Here is a 21438-nt window from a genome sequence, read left to right as displayed (position 1 = left end):
AAAAGTACATATATTTAGTATCGCCGCGTCCGTAACGGCCCAACCTATAAAACTGGCCCACTAGTTAACCCCTTCAGTAAACACCGTAAGAAAAAAAAAAAAAAACGAGGCAAAAAACAACGCTTTATTATCATACCGCCGAACAAAAAGTGGAATAACACGCGATCAAAAAGACAGATATAAATAACCATGGTACCGCTGAAAACGTCATCTTGTCCCGCAAAAAACGAGCCGCCATACAGCATCATCAGCAAAAAAATAAAAAAGTTATAGTCCTGAGAATAAAGCGATGCAAAAATAATTATTTTTTCTATAAAATAGTTTTTATCGTATAAAAGCGCCAAAACATAAAAAAATGATATAAATGAGGTGTCGCTGTAATCGTACTGACCCGAAGAATAAAACTGCTTTATCAATTTTACCAAACGCAGAACGGTATAAACGCCTCCCCCAAAAGAAATTCATGAATAGCTGGTTTTTGGTCATTCTGCCTCACAAAAATCGGAATAAAAAGCGATCAAAAAATGTCACGTGCCCGAAAACGTTACCAATAAAAACGTCAACTCGTCCCGCAAAAAACAAGACCTCACATGACTCTGTGGACCAAAATATGAAAAAATTATAGCTCTCAAAATGTAGTAATGCAAAAAATATTTTTTGCAATAAAAAGCGTCTTTCAGTGTGTGACGGCTGCCAATCATAAAAATCCGCTAAAAAACCCACTATAAAAGTAAATCAAACCCCCCTTCATCACCCCCTTAGTTAGGGAAAAATTAAAAAATTGTATTTATTTCCATTTTCCCATTAGGGCTAGGGCTAGGGTTAGGGCTAGGGTTAGGGCTAAGGTTAGGGCTAAGGTTAGGGCTAGGGTTAGGGCTAGGGTTAGGGCTAGGGTTAGGGTTAGGGCTAGGGTTAGGGCTAGGGTTAGGGCTAGGGCTACAGTTTGGGTTGGGGCTAAAGTTACAGTTAGGGTTTAGATTACATTTACAGTTGGGAATAGGGTTGGGATTAGGGTTGGGGTGTGTCAGGGTTAGAGATGTGGTTAGGGTTACCGTTGGAATTAGGGTTAGGGGTGTGTTTGGATTAGGGTTTCAGTTATAATTGGGGGGTTTCCACTGTTTAGGCACATCAGGGGCTCTCCAAACGCGACATGGCGTCCGATCTCAATTCCAGCCAATTCTGCCTTGAAAAAGTAAAACAGTGCTCCTTCCCTTCCGAGCTCTCCCGTGTCCCCAAACAGGAGTTTACCCCAACATATGGGGTATCAGCGTACTCAGGACAAACAGGACAACAACTGTTGGGGTCCAATTTCTCCTGTTACCCTTGGGAAAATACAAAACTGGGGGCTAAAAAATAATTTTTGTGGGAAAAAAAAGGATTTTTTATTTTTACGGCTCTGCGCTATAAACTGTAGTGAAACACTTGGGGGTTCAAAGTTCTCACAACACATCTAGATAAGTTCCCTGGGGGGTCTAGTTTCCAATATGGGGTCACTTGTGGGGGGTTTCTACTGTTTAGGTACATTAGGGGTTCTGCAAACGCAATGTGACGCCTGCAGACCATTCCATCTAAGTCTGCATTCCAAATGGCACTCCTTCCCTTCCGAGCCCTCCCATGTGTCCAAACGGTGGTTCCCCCCAACATATGGGGTATCAGCGTACTCAGGATAAATTGGACAACAACTTTTGGGGTCGAATTTTTCCTCTTACCCTCGGGAAAATACAAAACTGGGGGCTAAAAAATAATTTTGGGGGGAAAGATTTTTTTTTTAATTTTCACGGCTCTGCGTTACAAACTGTAGTGAAACACTTGGGGCTTCAAAGCTCTCACAACACATCTAGATGAGTTCCTTAGGGGGTCTAGTTTCCAAAATGGTGTCACTTGTGGGGGGTTTCTACTGTTTAGGTACATTAGGGGCTCTGCAAATGCAATGTGACACCTGCAGACCATTCCATCTAAGTCTGCATTCCAAATGGAGCTCCTTCCCTTCCGAGCCCTCCCATGCGCCCAAACAGTGGTTCCCCCCCCACATATGGGATATCAGCGCACTCAGGACAAATTGGACAACAAATTTTGGGGTCCAATTTCTCCTGTTACCCTCGGGAAAATACAAAACTGGGGGCTAAAAAATAATTTTTGTGGGAAAAAAATTTTGTTTTATTTTTACGGCTCTCCATTATAAACGTCTGTGAAGCCCTTGGTGGGTCAAAGCGCTCACCACACATCTAGATAAGTTCCTTAGGGGGTCTACTTTCTAAAATGGTGTCACTTGTGAGGGGTTTCTACTATTTAGGTACATTAGGGGCTCTGCAAATGCAACATGGCGTCTCATCTCAATTCCTGTCAATTTTGCATTGAAAAGTCAAACGGCGCTCCTTCCTTTCCGAGCTCTCCCATCCGCCCAAACAGTGGTTTACCCCCACATATGGGGTATCAGCGTACTCAGGACAAATTGTACAACAACTTTTGGGGTCCAATTTCTTCTCTTACCCTTGGGAAAATAAAAAATTGGGGGCGAAAAGATAATTTTTGTGAAAAAATATGATTTTTTATTTTTACGGTTCTGCATTATAAACTTCTGTGAAGCACTTGGTGGGTCAAAGTGCTCACCACACCTCTAGATAAGTTCCTTAGGGGGTCTAATTTCCAAAATGGTGTCACTTGTGGGGGGTTTCAATGTTTAGGCACATCAGGGGCTCTCCAAACACAACATGGCGTCCCATCTCAATTCCTGTCAATTTTGCATTGAAAAGTCAAATGGCGCTCCTTCGCTTCCGAGCTGTGGCATGCGCCCAAACAGTGGTTTACCCCCACATGTGGGGTATTGGCGTACTCAGGACAAATTGTACAACAATGTTTGGGGTCCATTTTCTCCTGTTACCCTTGGTAAAATAAAACAAATTGGAGCTGAATTAAATTTTTTGTGAAAAAAAGTTAAATGTTCATTTTTATTTAAAGATCAAAAAAAATTTTTTTTCAGAAATTGTAAAAATGTAAAGAATTAATGATTACATTTTCTTAAAAAATATTATCATTTGTTTATAATTTAGTAAAATATGAAAAATAATTTGAAAAGTTTTGGAATTTCCACTTTTCAACACTAGGGGGAGCAGCTGCTGAAATTTCAGAAAAACCTAGTGTACAACTAGCTCACATTACTGCACTGCAGTAATTATGGGCGGAGTCTGCTGACGTGTGTGATGTCTCCTCTCCTCTCCTTATGGGTGTTTGCTAAGGGATTAGAGAGGATGATATTCAGGGACCCAGTGAGCAGCCATTTTGTTGGTGACTGCAGAGTATGGCTGCCGTCACACTAGCAGTATTTGGTCAGTATTTTACCTCAGTATTTGTAAGCCAAAACCAGGAGTGGAACAAATAGAGGAAAAGTATAATAGAAACATATGCACCACTTCTGCATTTATCACCCACTCCTGGTTTTGGCTACAAATAATGAGGTAAAATACTGACCAAATAATGATAGTGTGAAGGCAGCCTTATACTGACAAGTAGACAGTCACCAAGGATGGCAAGCAGCAAGGATTCTGGGAGATATGTGGTGGAGGGAGCAGGGTGACAGCAGCACAGAGTATTTCAGGAGAGCAGTGTGCTGGTCTATGGGGGCCCCCTGTTCAGTGCGCGGAGCAGCCAGGGATTGTACATAGAGCGCTGTCTTTTATACACATGGATGGACCGTCTGCTCCACAGAAATCCAGGAAACATTTCTGCGGATTGATGGCCTGGTCTGATCCAGACTTTGCATGCAGACCCCATTCCCCTCCTCAGATCCTGTCTTCTCCATCCTGTCCTGGCGATGTGTGAAAGCGAGGCGACAGGCGAAGTACGGGGTGACGCTGGGAAGGAAATGTAGCCATATAGTAACGATAAAAATGAGACCCCTCTCTTCAGCTGCCTCACCAGCCTTCCCCTGACTGCACCTAACTGGAGGTCATGCTGCCCCCTCTATTACCCCAGACCCGCGTGCAGGTGCTCAGCCAGAACCACCGTAGAATGGGTCCGCTTTCTGAAGATAATACTGCCATAGTGTTCTCGCACAATACCGCCATATAGATCACACACAATACTATCAAATAGATCACACAATACTGTCATACAGTTCTCACATAATACCACCATATAGATCACACATAATACCGCCAGTGTTCTCACATACCGCCATATAGATCACACATAATACCGCCAGTGTTCTCACATACCGCCATATAGATCACACATAATACCGCCAGTGTTCTCACATACCACCATATAGATCACACATAATACCTCCAGTGTTCTCACATACCACCATATGCTTCTCACATAATACCGCCATATAGATCACCCATAATGCCGCCACATAGATCTCACATGTATTGTAAATAAAGACTCGGCCAGAATAAAGTCCTTTATTAATCTTTTTTATACCATACCGAACGCATAATCCTCGACTCCCTTATCTCCCACAACAAAAATAATAAACCACAATGGGGAAAGACACGCAGGGGGGAGAGGAGTGCATAGGAGAGGATTAGATACTGACTGCTGAGCCGTGTATCTAATCCTGTCCTGTGTGATACTGTGCTGCGCCGTGTATCTAATCCTATCTTGTGTGATACTGTACACAGGACAGGATTAGCTACACAAGACTAGATTAGCTACACAGGACAGAGGTAGCAGTGGTAGATGGTATATAGAGGCAGGCAGCAGTGGTATATAGGGGCTAGTAGCAGTGGTATATAGTGGCTGGTAGCAGTGGTATATAGGGGCTATTAGCAGTGGTATATAGGGGCAGGTAGCAGTGGTATATAGGGGCTAGTAGCAGTGGTATATAGGGGCTAGTAGCAGTGGTATATAGGGGCAGGTAGCAGTGGTATATAGGGGCTAGTAGCAGTGGTATATAGGGGCTGGTAGCAGTGGTATATAGGGGCTGGTAGCAGTGGTATATAGGGGCTAGTAGCAGTGGTATATAGGGGCAGGCAGCAGTGGTATATAGGGGCTAGTAGCAGTGCTATATAGGGGCTAGTAGCAGTGGTATATAGGGGCTAGTAGCAGTGGTATATAGGGGCAGGTAGCAGTGGTATATAGGGGCTGGTAGCAGTGGTATATAGGGGCTAGTAGCAGTGGTATATAGGGGTTAGTAGCAGTGGTATATAGGAGCAGGTAGCAGTGGTATATAGGGGCTAGTAGCAGTGGTATAGGGGCTAGTAGCAGTGGTATATAGGGGCTAGTAGCAGTGGTATATAGTGGCTGGTAGCAGTGGTATATAGGGGCTAGTAGCAGTGGTATATAGGGGCTGGTAGCAGTGGTATATAGGGGCTAGTAGCAGTGGTATATAGGGGCATGTAGCAGTGGTATATAGTGGCTGGTAGCAGTGGTATATAGTGGCTGGTAGCAGTGGTATATAGGGGCTAGTAGCAGTGGTATATAGGGGCAGGTAGCAGTGGTATATAGGGGCTAGTAGCAGTGGTATATAGGGGCTAGTAGCAGTGGTATATAGGGACAGGTAGCAGTGGTATATAGGGGCTGGTAGCAGTGGTATATAGGGGCTAGTAGCAGTGGTATATAGGGGCTGGTAGCAGTGGTATATAGGGGCTAGTAGCAGTGGTATATAGGGGCTAGTAGCAGTGGTATATAGGGGCTAGTAGCAGTGGTTTATAGGGGCTAGTAGCAGTGGTATATAGGGACAGGTAGCAGTGGTATATAGGGGCTGGTAGCAGTGGTATATAGGGGCTAGTAGCAGTGGTATATAGGGGCTAGTAGCAGTGGTATATAGGGGCTAGTAGCAGTGGTATATAGGGACAGGTAGCGGTGGTATATAGGGGCTGGTAGCAGTGGTATATAGGGGCTAGTAGCAGTGGTATATAGGGGCTAGTAGCAGTGGTATATAGGGGCTAGTAGCAGTGGTATATAGGGACAGGTAGCAGTGGTAGATGCATAAGAAAATAAAAACTCTGTACTTACCTTCAGTCCTCTCCCAGGAAGTGCTGACTCATGTTCAGGGCAGAGCAGTGTGACGATCTCCCTGCTCAGAACAGGTCGGCAGTGAGCAGTGATTGCAGCCTGTGCTGTAATAATAAGTACAGGCTGCAATCACAGCTCCTGGCTGCAGATACTCACCCCGACCCTCGCTCCCAGCAGCAGCTTCTCCCTGGCAGCTCCTGCTATGATCGCACGCACTGAGCTGTGTGTGCAGTGACAGAGGAAAAAAACAAAATGGCCGCGATCTCCTCTCACAGCTGTGACGTAGCAGCCCAGGGGGCGTGCCCAAGTCACAGCTGAGAGGCAGGAGAAGCGGTCGGAGCCCGACTGTTGGCTCCTATGCCCATGGCTGCCGTAAGTGAGGTGTGCAAGTGTCGTGTCCAGACACTTACACCCACACTAATGAAAATGGCGGCCTCCAGTGGCAAAAGTAAAAATGAATAAATAAAAAAGTATTAAAGTACTACATTTACTTTTGTATTAAAAATAATTGATTATATAATCAATAATTATTAATACAAAAACTAAAATCACGGCACCCTCCCTTTAAACATTCAAAAAATTCCTGTGAAGCACCAGAAGGGTTAATAAACTTGTTGAATGTGGTTTTGAGCACCTTGAGGGGTGTAGTTTTTAGAATGGTGTCACACTTGGGTATTTTCTATCATATAGACCCCTCAAAATGACTTCAAATGAGATGTGGTCCCTAAAAAAAATGGTGTTGTAAAAATGAGAAATTGCTGGTCAACTTTTAACCCTTATAACTCCCTAACAAAAAAAAATTTTGGTTCCAAAATTGTGCTGATGTAAAGTAGACATGTGGGAAATGTTACTTATTAAGTATTTTGTGTGACATATCTCTGTGATTTAATTGCATAAAAATTCAAATTTGGAAAATTGCGAAATTTTCATAATTTTCGCCAAATTTCCATTTTTTTCACAAATAAACGCAGGTACTATCAAAGAATTTTTACCATTGTCATGAAGTACAATATGTCACGAGAAAACAATGTCAGATTCACTGGGATCCGTTGAAGTGTTCCAGAGTTATAACCCCATAAAAGGACAGTGGTCAGAATTGTAAAAATTGGCCCGGTCATTAACATGCAAACCACCCTTGGGGGTAAAGGGGTTAAAAGCCTCTTGATGATGTAAGTATACTGTATGTAGTTAATCTTTATATATTCGCAATCAATATATGTATTTATTCCTTATATGTACTTATTAACCTTTGTATGTTAAGTACATATACAAAAGTGTACGCATTCATACTATTCAATCGTACTAGTCCTTGAATTTTGTAATTTGCAATAAAATTGCATTGTATTGCAAGTATTAGCCTTCTTTAAAGCTGCATCTGAACCATATTGTCAAAAACGTGGCAAGTAAAATTGCCAAATTCTCCTGTAAACCATCATACCATTAAAAAATACGAGTGGATTTTCATGGACTCATCCAGTATGTGGGTTCAAAGGCATAATGGGGTGCATATGACTGACTATGCAGCAGGGCTGGCCTTGCTGCCAATGTGTAAAACAAAGGAGTACGGAGTGCAAAATGAATATTGTGAAGTGGACTTTCATGGGCCCATCCAGTATATGGGTTCCAAGGCATAATGGAGTGCATATGACTGACTATGCAGCAGGGCTCGCCTTGCTGCCAATGTGTAAAACAAAGGGGTACGGGAGAACAAAATGAATATTTTGAAGTGGATTTTCATAGGCCCATCCAGTATATGGGTTTCAAGGCGTGATGGAGTGCATATGACTATGCAGCAGTGCTGGCCTTCCTGCCAATGTGTAAAACAAAGGAGTACGGGAGTACAAAATGCATATTGTGAAGTGGATTTTCATTGGCCCAACCAGTATGTGGCTTCCAAGGCGTAATGGGGTGCATATGACTCACTACACTCCCTGACAGAAGTTATGTCGCTTATCCATGTTATGTAAATAAAAGCTTATAACCTGATGTTAAATTCATCCATTGGTTGTATAAATTATTCTTTTGAAAGCTGAAACCCCCGAAATGTGGTTTAGGTTAAGAAAATAAATTGGCATCAATGCAGAAATATTGATCAGTTAATGGACACAGAATGGTCAGATTTTGCCAAGAAAAAAGTTTTGTCGCCCACAGAAAGTAATGTGATATTCAAACAAATAATTAAATTAAAATACAAATATATGTTGCATAACATTGGTGAATGAAATTGTGGTGCTATTAAAGTCATATTTAATATTTTGTGTGACTTTCATGAGCTTGAAGGACTGCATCCATGCTTTTCAACAATAATTCATACAATTTATTAAGGAAGTAATGAGGAATAGCAAAGAATGCAGTCTTACATGCCTCCCAAAGTTCATCTAGATTCTTTGGTTTTGTCTTCCAAGCTTCCTCTTTCATCCTACCCCAAACATGCTCAATGATGGTCATGTCTGGTGACTGGGCTAGCCAGTCCTTGAGAACCTAGATTTTTTTTGCCTGGAGGAACTTTGTTGTAGAGATGGATGGATGAGATGGAGCACCATCCTGCTGCAGAATTTGACCCCTTTTATGATTTGGAATATTAGAGATAGCTAATACTTCTTGATATTTCAGGCTATTGATATTGCCTTCCACCTTGCAAATGTTTCGCACACTCCCATACTAAAAGTCACCCCAGACCATGATCTTTCCACCACCAAATTTAACTGGGTGTATTTTGGATCCATGCGTCCTCCAGTAGCTCTCCTGCAGTATTTGTGGCGGCTGTGGTATAATTCTACTGAAGGTTCATCAGAGAAATCCACCTTCTGCCACTTTTCCAGCGTCCATCGGTTTAGCAGGCTATGGGACTTTGCAAATGCCACACAGTTTTTTATTTGCCTTTTGTTTAGTGCTGGCTTCTGGGCACTGATTCGCCCATGGAGGCTATTTCGAGACAGAATCCTACAAACTGTTCTAGTTGACACAGGGACTTTAGGTGACCAGGCCTGTTGGAGCTCTGCTGCAGTGGAAGAGGGGTTTGCTTTGGATTTTCTAACCAAAAAACGTTCCTCCTGAGCAGTTGTCTTGCGGGGTCTGCCGGTCCTGGGCTTGTCAAACACATCTCCAGTCTCTTCAAATTTTTTTCAATTCTTTGTACTTCACGCTGAGACACATTAAAGGTGCCAGCCACATCTGCAGTGGATCTGTTCTTCAGCCTCTTGATAATCCAGGCTTTGGTCGCAGGGTGGATTTTTGGCATGTTGTCAGAGCTCAAGCTGCAGTTCAAGTGAAGGTCTGGGGTGCTAGGTTTCTACTTATGCACACACACTAATTAACCGATCATTTACTGAGCACAGGTAAGGATGAAAACTAGGATTGGGTGCATTACATGACCAGGCGACAAAACTTTTGTCTTGCCAAAATCTGACCATTCTGTGACCATTAACTGATCAATATTTCTGCATTGATGCCAAATTATTTTCTTAACCTAAACCACATTTCGGAGGGTTTCAGCTTTCAAAAGAATAATTTATACAACCAATGGATGAATTTAACGTCAGGTTATAAGCTTTTATTTACATAACATTGATAAGCAACATAACTTCTGTCAGGGAGTGTATGCAGCAGGACTGGCCTTCCTGCCAATGTGTAAAACAAAGGAGTACGGGAGAACAAAACGAATATTGTGAAGTGGATTTTCATGGGCCAATCCAGTATGTGGGTTCCAAGGCATAATTGGGTGCATATGACTATGCAGCAGGGCTGGCCTTGCTGCCAATGTGTAAAGCAAAGGAGTACAGAGTACAAAATGAATATTGTGAAGTGGATTTTCATGGGCCCATCCAGTATGTGGGTTCCAAGGCATAATGGGGTGCATATGACTGACTATGCAGCAGGGCTGGCCTTGCTGCCAATGTGTAAAACAAAGGAGTACGGGAGAACAAAATGAATATTGTGAAGTGGATTTTCATGGGCCCATCCAGTATGTGGGTTTCAAGGCATAATGGGGTGCATAAGACTGACTATGCAGCAGGGCTGACCTTCCTGCCAAAGTGTAAAGAAAAGGAGTACGGATGTACAAAATGAATATTGTGAAGTCAATTTGCATGGTCCCATCCAGTATGTGGGTTCAAATGCTTATTGGGGTGCATATGAATTGGTAGCCCTCCTGGACATCTTATGACAGGGGTATTGTGGTGCGTTGTAATTCTTGGCAGCCCATCCACTCACAGTATAGGCTACAACAGTTTAGGAGACTTCGATTTCTCGAGTGCATTTAATTCCCTGCAGCCACTTTTACTACACAAAAAGATGACTGATATGAAGGTGGAGGTGGGGATGAGAAATTGGATAACTGACTACCTATCAGATCGGCCACAGTTTGTACAGATGGGAGCAGTGGTGTCAAGCAGATTATTGAGCAGTGTAGGTGCCCCCCAGGGAACGGTGCTTGCGCCCTTTCTATTCACACTGTATACTTCAGACTTTCAGTATAAATCTGAACTTTGCCACCTTCAAAAATTTTCGGATGACTCCGTAGTTGTGGGATGCATTAGGGGAGATCAGGGGGATGAGGAATACAGAAGTGTGGTGTCGAATTTCGTGGATTGGTGCAATGGTAACTATCTGCAACTAAATGTTAAGAAAACTAAGGAGTTGGTGGCCAACTATAGCAGGATTAAGTTGGAATGCTTACCGATCACTATTGCTGGTCAGGAGGTCGAGCAGGTGGAGAGTTACAAATATTTGGGGGTCCATTTGGATAGCAAACTGGACTGGAGATGCCACTCAGAGTTTGTCTACAAGAAGGGGATGAGCAGACTGTATTTCCTAAGGAAACTGAGGTCTTTTAATGTGTGCAGCAAAATGTTAGAAATGTTCTACCAATCTGTAGTGGCAAGTGCCATCTTTTTTGCAATCACATGCTGGGGTAGTAGTGTGCGGGCCTCTGATGCTAATAAGCTGAATAAGATTATTAAGAAGGCAAGTTCTGCTGTGGGCTGCAATCTGGACTCTTTTGGGGAGGTAGTGGAGAGAAGAACTCTGAAAAAGTGTATGGCAATTATGAACAATAATGCACATCCACTATATGAGCTATTCATGAGACAGAAGAGCACCTTCGGCAACCGGCTAATATTTCTGAGGTGTAAGAAGGAAAAATATAGGAAATCGTTTGTGCCAACTGCCATGGGAATGTACAATAATAACATTAGGGTTAAACCACCAAGGTGAATGTCTACTTATTTCTCTACATTTCAGTTCACTCGTTGTGTATGTCCTATTCTAATGTATAATGTTCTTCTGTCAACAAACTGTCATGTCAACTATGTAATTCCTTTATGATTTTTATGATTTAAGTTGTGCTGCTGTGATACCATAATTTCCCGCGGGATCAATAAAGTGTATCGTATCGTATCGTATCGAGACCCACTGTTTAATAATGGCCCTTTAAGCAGATTAATGCTGCCTGATGCACCAGTAAAAATAGGCCCTGTGACTTTAAGGCTAAGTGCACACGTTGCAGTATTGCCGCGGAAATTTCGCAACTCCTGACGCGGATATATCGCATGCGGAATTGGCATGCATTTTCCCGCTAAACACTAGCGTTTTCCAAGCGTAATTAGCTGGCAGAATGCTAACGTTTTCCAAGCGATCTGTAGCATCGCTTGGAAAAGTGATTGACTGGTTGGTCACACTTGTTAAACATAGTGTTTGACAAGTGTGACCAACTTTTTACTGCCTATGCAGCATCAATAGTAAAAAGATCTAATGTTAAAAATAATTTAAAAAATAATACATCGTGATATTCTCACCTTCTGGCGTCCCCGACAGCCTATCCCGCTCCTTGCGATGCTCCAGTCCCAGTAATGCTTTGCGGCATGACCCCAGGTGATGTAGCGGTTTCGCGAGATCGTACGTCATCACAGGTCATTTTCGCAATGCATTACTGGGACCGGAGCGTCGCGAGGAGCAGGAAGCCTGCAGGGGGACGCTGGAAGGTGAGAATGTCATTATTTTTTATTTTAATTATTTTTTTTTAGCAATTATATGGTACCTAGGGCCTGGAGGAGAGTCTCCTGTCCTCCACCCTGGGTACCAACCGCACATGATCTGCTTACTTCCCACATGGTGGGCATAGCCACATGCGGAAAGTAAGCGGATCAATGCATTCCTATGTATGTGGAATCCCCACGATTCCGCACAAGGAATGAACATGCTGCGTTTTTTTCCGGAATGTGATTCCGCTGCGGAAAAAAAGCATGTGCACAAAAAATGTGGAATGCATTCTAATAATAGGATGCTTAATGTATGCGTTTTTTTTTCCACGGTTTTATCTCGTTTTTATAGCGAAAAAAACACGAAAAAAACACGAAAATTCCTAAACGTGTGCACACAGCCTAAGAGTCCCTCCTTCATAAATGAAACAAGATGGGTCTGCTTATGTGTCACACACCACATGGCCAGCTAGGGTTGTTAAATGTGACAATGACATTTTCTAGTGAATGTATTTGTAGTGGTTGAAAGCAATGTTAAAGTTGAAAAACTCTTCAAAAACTCTGCATCTGAACTAAGCCCAAGTAGGGGAGGAAATTTTCGGTCTGGGGTTAATTATTTGGCCTTACAGGCAAGTCATTAACCTGCAAAGGATGTGCCTTAACATATTTCCCAGCAAAATCCATTTTGGTTTTGTTTTACCGTGTTTTTTGTGGCACCGGGAAAAATGGCATGAATCTCAGAAAAAAATGTTTAAAGCTGTGAACTAGGAGTCAGGAATGCTTTCAGGGGCCATCCCCATGATGTCCCTGTGTCATTTGAGCAGTGTTTCCATCATTTTCAGATGTTTTTAGACCTTAAAGGACCCCCGGGGGGAATCGCGGTAAAAATACTTGGGTCTCCCATAGACTTACATTGGGCTCGTTGCTCGGGTCGAATCAACAAGTGGAACACCATTGTGAAGTTGAACGAAATGTATTACCGGTAGTTATTTTAAATTTTTGTGGAAATTCAAAAACTGAAAAGTGGGAAGTGCAATATTATTCGGCCCCTTTACTTTCAGTGCATCAACTCACTCCAGAAGTTCATTGTGGATCTCTGAATGATCCAATGTTGTCCTAAATGCCTAATCATGATAAATATAATCCACCTGTGTGTAATCAAGTCTCCGTATAAAAGCACCTGCTCTGTGATAGTCTCAGTGTTCTGTTTGAAGCACAGAGAGCATCATGAAGACCAAGGAACACAACAGGCAGGTCTGTGATACTGTTATGGAGAAGTTTAAAGCCGGATTTGGATACAAAATAATTTCCAAAACTTTAAACATCCCAAGGAGCACTGTGCAAGCGATCATATTGAAATGAAAGGAGTATCATACCACTGCAAATATACCAAGACCCGGCCGTCCCTCTAACTTTCATCTCAAACAAGGAGAAGAATAATCAGAGATGCAACCAAGAGGCCCATGATCACTCTGGATGAACTGCAGAGATCTACATCTGAGGTGGGACAGTCTGTCCATAGGACAACATTCAGTCGTACACTGCACAAATCTGGCCTTTATGGAAGAGTGGCAAGAAGAAAGCCATTTCTCAAAGATATCCATAAAAAGTGTCATTTAAAGTTTTCAACAAGCCACCTGGGAGACACACCAAACATGTGGAAGAAGGTGATCTGGTCAGATGAAACCAAAATTGAACTTTTTGGCAACAATGCCAAATGATATGTTTGGCGTAAAGGCAACACATCTCATCACCCTGAACACACCATCCCCACTGTCAAACATGGTGGTGGCAGCATCATGGTTTGGGCCTGCTTTTCTTCAGCAGGGACAGGGAAGATGGTTAAAATTGATGGGAAGATGGATGGAGCCAAATACAGGACCATTCTTGAAGAAAACCTGTTGGAATCTGGAAAAGACCTGAGACTGGGACAGAGATTTGTCTTCCAACAAGACAATGATCCCAAACATAAAGCAAAATCTTCAATGGAATGGTTCACAAATAAACGTATCCAGGTGTTAGAATGGCCAAGTCAAAGTCCAGACCTCAATCCAATCGACAATCTGTGGAAAGAGCTGAAAACAGCTGTTCACAAACGATCTCCATCAAACCTCACTAAGTTCGAGCTGTTTGCCAAGGAAGAATGGGCAAGAATTTCAGTTTCTCGATGTACAAAACTGATAGAGACATACCCCAAGCGACTTGCAGCTGTAATCGCAGCAAAAGGTGGCGCAACAAAGTATTAAGTTAAAGGGGCAGAATAATATTGCACGCCCCACTTTTCAGTTTTTGAATTTCCACAAAAATTTAAAATAACCAATAAATTTCGTTCAACTTCACAATTGTGTTCCACTTGTTGTTGATTCTTCACCAAAAATTTACATTTGGTATCTTTATGTTTGAAGCATGATGTGTGGGAAAAGGTCGAAAAGTTCCAGGAGGCCGAACACTTTTGGAAGGCACTGTACTTTATCAAGGACAATGTTACCTCTAAAAACATATATATGAAGAGGTGGAAGTTCGGCCTTGGTACAGACTTGCGAACTGAACAATGGGACAGCGCTATAAAAAACACATACGAGTCAAACATATCAATGGCGTTCCAGGAGTCCTACTTTAAAATAATGACAAGAAGGTATCTAACGCCCATCAGATTGTCACATATAAACCAGGAACTCTCCCTTATGTTGGAGAGACTGCGGACAACAGGGTAATCTCTTTCACTTATTTTTGGGTTGTCCGATAATAAAAAATCTCTGGTTCGAGGTATCGCGCCATATTACCGTATATACCGTATATACTCGAGAATAAGCCGACCCGAGTATAAGCCGACCCCCCTAATTTTGCCACAAAAAAATGGGAAAACATATTGACTCGAGTATAAGCCTAGGGTGGAAATGCAGCATTTACCGGTGAATTTCAAAAATAAAAATAGATCATTATTTCCCCATAGCTGTGCCATATAGTGCTCTGCACCGTTCATTATTGCCCCATAGCTGTGCCATATATTGCTCTGCACCGTTCATATTTCTCCATAGCTGTGCCATATAGTGCTCTGCACCGTTCATATTTCCCCATAGCTGTGCCATATAGTGCCCTGCACCGTTCATTATTTCCCCATAGCTGTGCCATATAGTGCGCTGCACCGTTCATATTGCCCCATTGCTGTGCCATATAGTGCTCTGCACCGTTCATTATTTCCCCATAGCTGTGCCCATACAGTGCTCTGCACCGTTCATATTGCCCCATACAGTGCTCTGCACCGTTCATATTGCCCCATACAGTGCTCTGCACCGTTCATATTGCCCCATACAGTGCTCTGCACCGTTCATATTGCCCCATACAGTGCTCTGCACCGTTCATATTGCCCCATACAGTGCTCTGCACCGTTCATATAGCCCCATACAGTGCTCTGCACCGTTCATATTGCCCCATACAGTGCTCTGCACCGTTCATATTGCCCCATACAGTGCTCTGCACCGTTCATATTGCCCCATACAGTGATCTGCACCGTTCATATTGCCCCATACAGTGCTCTGCACCATTCATATAGCTCCATAGATGCTCCACATAAATCTGTGCCGCTGCTGCTGCTGCTGCAATAAAAAAAAAATGCCATACTCACCTCTCTTGCTTGCAGCTCCCGGCGTCTCGTTCCGGCGTCCAGTCCCGGCGTCTCCCCGCTCTGACTGATCAGGCAGAGGGCGCCGCGCACACTATATGCGTCATCGCGCCCTCTGACCTGCACAGTCAGAGCGGAGAGACGCTGGGAAGATGGAGCGGCGCCCGGCGGCTGGAACGTGGACAGGTGAATATTACATACTTACCTGCTCCCGGCGTCCGGCTCCTTCCCCCGGACAGCTGTCTTCGGTGCCGCAGCTTCTTCCTCTATCAGCGGTCACCGGCACCGCTGAATAGAGAAATGAATACGCGGCTCCACCCCTATGGGAGGTGGAGCCGCTTATTCATTTCTCTAATGAGCGGTCCCACGTGACCGCTGAAGAGGGGAAGAACTGCAGCACAGAACACCGTGGGACGGCAGGGGGAGCGCCAGGATCGCTGGAAGCAGGTAAGTATGCCTCAGCGCCCTCACCCCCTCACCCGCCGACCCTGCCACCCACCTTGACTCGAGTATAAGCCGAGAGGGGCACTTTCAGCCCAAAAATTTGGGCTGAAAATCTCGGCTTAAACTCGAGTATTGGAAGGCGGGGGGGTCGGCGGGTGAGGGGGAGCGACGCCTGTCAAATACTCACCTGCTCCCAGCGCCCCTGATGCGGTCCCTGCATGTCCCACGGTCTTGTGCGGCAGCTTCTTCCCCTGTACAGCGATCACTGGTACCGCTCATTAAAGTTATGAATATGGACTCCACTCCCATAGGGGTGGAGACGCATATTCATTACTGTAATGAGCGGTGCCACGTGACCGCTCACTACAGGAAGAAGCTGCTGCTCCCGGAGACGTGTGACATGCAGGGACCGCGCCAGGAGCGCAGGGAGCAGGTGAGTATGTTATATTCACCTTTCCGCGTTCCACCGCCACCTCGTCTTCCGCGTCCTCTGCAGTGACTGTTCAGGTCAGAGGGCGCGATGACGTATTAGTGTGCGCGCCGCCCTCTGCCTGAACAGTCAGTGCGGTTAGAGGAGATGCTGAGGAGCAGCGGGCAGCGACGAGAGCATTACATGTGGCACAATGCTATATGGAGTGTCTATGGGGCCATAAAGAACTGCATGGAGCATTATATGGGGCATCTATGGGACTATAACTGCATGGAGCATTATATGGGGTATCTATGGGGCCATAAAGAACTGCATGGAGCATTATATGGGGAAACTATGGGGACATAACTGCATGGAGCATTATATGGGGCATCTATGGGGCCATAAAGAACTGCATGGGGCATTATATGGAGCCATAATGAACTGCATGGAGCATTATATGGAGCATTACATGGGGCCATATAGAACTGCATGTAACATTATATGGAGCATCTATGGGGCCATAAAGAACTGCATGGAGCATTATATGGGGCATCTATGGGGCCATAAAGAACTGCATGGAGCATTATATGGGGCATCTATGGGGCCATAAAGAACTGCATGGAGCATTATATGGGGCATCTATGGGGCCATAATGAACTGCATGGAGCATTATATGGAGCACTACATGGGGCCGTAAAGAACTGCATGAAGCATTATATGGGGGCATCTATGGGGCCATAACTGCATGGAGCATTATATGGGGCATCTATGGGGTCATAAAGAACTGCATGGAGCATTATATGGGGCATCTATGGGGCCATAAAGAACTGCATGGAGCATTATATGGGGATCTATGGAGCCATAAAGAACTGCATGGAGCATTATATGGAGCATCTATGGGGCCATAAAAACTGCATGGAGCATTATATGGGGCATGTATGGGGCCATAAAGAACTGCATGGAGCATTATATGGGGCATCTATGGGGCCATAAAGAACTGCATGGAGCATTATATGGAGCATCTATAGGGACATAACTGCATGGAGCATTATATGGGGCATCTATGGGGATATAACTGCATGGAGCATTATATGGGGTATCTATGGGCCATAAAGAACTGCATGGAGCATTATATGGGGCATCTATGGGGACACAACTGCATGGAGCATTATATGGGGCATCTATGGGGCCATAAAGAACTGCATGGAGCATTATATGGGGCATCTATGGGGCCATAAAGAACTGCATGGAGCATTATATGGAGCATTACATGGGGCCATAAAGAACTGCATGGAGCATTATATGGAGCAGCTATGGGGCCATAAAGGACTGCATGGAGCATTATATGGGGCATCTATGGGGCCATAACTACATGGAGCATTATATGGGGCATCTATGGGGCCATAACTACATGGAGCATTATATGGGGCATCTATGGGGCCATAAAGAACTGCATGGAGCATTATATGGGGCATCTATGGGGCCATAACTACATGGAGCATTATATGGGGCATCTATGGGGCCATAAAGAACTGCATGGAGCATTATATGGAGCATCTATGGGGCCATAAAGAACTGCATGGAGCATAATATGGGGCATATTTGTATATGGAGCATCTTATGGGGCCATAATGAACTGTATGGAGCATTATATGGGGCCTATTTTGTATGGAGCATCTTATGGGGCCATAATGAACAGTATGGAGCATTATATGGGGCTCTTGATTCAATATGGATATTCAAAAACACTTAACCTACTGCTGTCTCAATTAATTTTACTTTTGTTGGTATCTATTTTTATTTTTGACATTTACCGGTAGCTGCTGCATTTTCCACCCTAGGCTTATACTCGAGTCAATAAGTTTTCCCAGTTTTTTGTTGCAAAATTAGGGGTCTCGGGTTATACTCGGGTCGTCTTATACTCAAGTATATACGGTAACTCCTTTTCTGAAAACTTTGTCATCACCCCTCAAAGGGAGCTTCTTTCCCTTGACATGGAGCAATTTGACCCCTCGGTTAGAAATGTCATCATACAGATCCTCTTAGTTGTCAGAAATGCATTGGCATTCTGGTGGAAAAACCCCGAAACATCCAAATCCTCAGATATTTTGGACAAAATTCACCAACATAGCGCTCTGGAATGGAGATTTGCGGCTAACAATAGCAGTGTTTACAAATATTCTAAGAAATGGAAGATCTGGAACAGCAAATATAAGGTTTAACCCCTTACTGAACTCGGACGGGATAGTACGTCTGAGGTCAGCTCCCCTGCTTTGATGCAGTGCTCCGCGGTGAGCCCGCATCAAAGCCGGGACATGTCAGCTGCCGGATATGAGCGCATCGCCGACCCCCATCACATGATCGGAGGTCGGCGATGATTCTCCATTGTAACCATAGAGGTCCTTGAGACCTCTATGGTTACTTATCGCCGGTAGCTGTGAGCGCCACCCTGTGGTCGGCACTCACAGCACACCTGATTTTCTGCTACGTAGCAGCGAACAGCAGATCGCTGCTATGTAGCAGAGGCGATCGTGCTGTGCCTGCTTCTAGCCTCCCATGGAGGCTATTGAAGCATGGCAAAAGTTAAAAAAAAAAGTTAAAAAAAATGTGAAAAAAATAAAAAATATATAAAAGTTTAAATCACCCCCCTTTCGCCCCAATCAAAATAAATCAATAAAAAAAAAAATCAAACCTACACATATTTGGTATCGCCGCGTTCATAATCGCCCGATCTATCAATAAAAAAAAAGCATTAACCTGATCGCTAAACAGCGTAATGAGAAAAAAATCGAAACGCCAGAATTACGTTTTTTTGGTCGCCACGACATTGCATTAAAATGCAATAACGGGTGATCAAATGAACGCATCTGCACCGAATTGGAATCATTAAAAACGCCAGCTCGGCACGCAAAAAATAAGCCCTCAACTGACCCCAGATCATGAAAAATGGAGACGCTACGAGTATCGGAAAATGGCGCAATTTTATTTATTTTATTTTTTTTAGCAAAATTTGGAATTTTTTTTCACCACTTAGGTAAAAAATAACCTAGACATGTTAAGTGTCTATGAACTCGTACTGACCTGGAGAATCATAATGGCAGATTAGTTTTAGCATTTAGTGAACCTAGCAAAAAAGCGAAACAAAAAACCAGTGTGGGATTGCACTTTTTTTGCAATTTCACTGCACTTGGAATTTTTTTCCCATTTTCTAGTACACGACATGCTAAAACCAATGATGTCGTTCAAAAGTACAACTCGTCCCGCAAAAAATAAGCCCTCACATGGCCAAATTGACGGAAAAATAAAAAAGTTATGGCTCTGGGAAGGAGGGGAGCGAAAAACGAACACGGAAAAATGGAAAATCCCAAGGTCATGAAGGGGTTAAAATTGCCATTTTGTGCCTCTTTCCTCAAAATTATATACATTTAAGTATGACATCTACGTACAACATTCTTCAAATTGCAAACAAATATTTGTTTGAGACTGTTATTAGGGTTCTCTAATTTTATTGATCCCTTCCACTGTCCACTGTTAACCCTTCCCTTCCCCTCCCTCATTTCCCTAATCTCAGTTTTTAATGCAAAACCTAATAAAAATATTTTAAAAACAAAAATGAAAATATGGGACTAGTGTATGCAATGTTACTGTGCAAAAAGGGAAATAATAAAAGTGCAGATGTGCTGCTAAGTGCTAAACTGAAAATTATCCCAATTGTAAAAGATATTTTTGCTGTTATTGTGAACAGTTAAGCAAATTAAAGGTTAAATGATGTCTAAAAGGCCTAAAGTTAAAGATGACACATTTCCTTTGTATTTTAGGTATATATATTATATTTGCATTTTTTACATTTTAAAAAGTACAAATAGGAAAAGACGGTGATGAAAATGTTTGGGCAACGCTTGGAGATGTGTGCGCTCAGATAACTTTGACCCAGGTTTCACACCTTAATTAACCTGTTAGGGTTATCGCTTGTTCGCTATCATTGTTAGGAAAGGTCAGGTGATGCAAATTTCCCAGCTTTATAAAAACCCGGCCTCCTCCAACCTTGTGCCAAAAAACAGCAGCCATGGGTTCTAAGCAGCTGCCGAGCTCTGACAATGGTGGAGGCCACAAAGCAGGAGGAGGATAGAAGAAGATAACAAAGTGTTTACAAGTTGCCCTTTCCTCAGGTTGGAATGTAATTAAGAAATAGCAGTTACCAGGAACAGTGGAGGTCAAGATAAGGTCTGGAAGACCAAGCAATATATTTCTAATATTAATGCGCCAATAATGGGGAATCTCCACATACCTTCACCTGCAGAGCCGCACACCACATATATGGCAGTTCTGTGCGCACAGGACCTGTGATGAGGTCACAAGAGGGGAGGAGTCAGGGGTCACATGATCAGGGGCCTCAGTGTAGGCAGGACTGTGCTGTGCTGGTTGTCATGGTGCTGGATGAGGGGAAGTTTATGTGTGAGGTCAGGAGGGGTTTACAGTGTGGATGTAGCTGAGCCGTGTGTGTATGAGGTGTACGGAGCAGAGCCGTGTGTGTACGAGGTGTACAGAGCAGAGACGTGTGTGTACGAGGTGTACAGAGCGGAGCCGTGTGTGTACGAGGTGAATGAAGCGGAGCCACATGTGTACGAGGTGTACGGAGCAGAGCCGTGTGTGTACGAGGTGTACAGAGCGGAGCCATGTGTGTACAAGGCGTACAGAGCGGAGCCGTGTGTGTACGAGGTGTACGGAGCGGAGCCGTGTGTGTACGAGGCGTACGGAGCGGAGCCGTGTGTGTACGAGGCGTACGGAGCGGAGCCGTGTGTGTACGAGGCGTACGGAGCGGAGCCGTGTGTGTACGAGGCGTACGGAGCGGAGCCGTGTGTGTACGAGGCGTACGGAGCGGAGCCGTGTGTGTACGAGGCGTACGGAGCGGAGCCGTGTGTGTACGAGGCGTACGGAGCGGAGCCGTGTGTGTACGAGGCGTACAGAGCGGAGCCGTGTGTGTACGAGGCGTACAGAGCGGACCATGTGTGTACGAGGCGTAC

General features: G+C 44.0%; 1 protein-coding gene across 1 annotated transcript in view; it reads right to left on the bottom strand.

Moving 5' to 3' along the window:
• LOC138667406 (oocyte zinc finger protein XlCOF6.1-like) overlaps positions 1–20750 on the bottom strand; it is a 70149-nt gene extending 49399 nt beyond the window's left edge. Inside the window, exon 1 of the mRNA XM_069755626.1 lies at positions 20703–20750. The gene's annotated coding sequence lies outside the window, so the exon portion shown is untranslated. The remainder of the gene's footprint in view (positions 1–20702) is intronic.
• Between the last annotated feature and the right edge of the window lie 688 nt (positions 20751–21438).

The sequence above is a fragment of the Ranitomeya imitator genome, chromosome 2 (assembly GCF_032444005.1).
Source record: "Ranitomeya imitator isolate aRanImi1 chromosome 2, aRanImi1.pri, whole genome shotgun sequence".
Lineage (NCBI taxonomy): Eukaryota > Metazoa > Chordata > Amphibia > Anura > Dendrobatidae > Ranitomeya > Ranitomeya imitator.
Note: the sequence above shows the minus strand (reverse complement) of the source record. Positions and strands in the feature narration are given on the sequence as shown.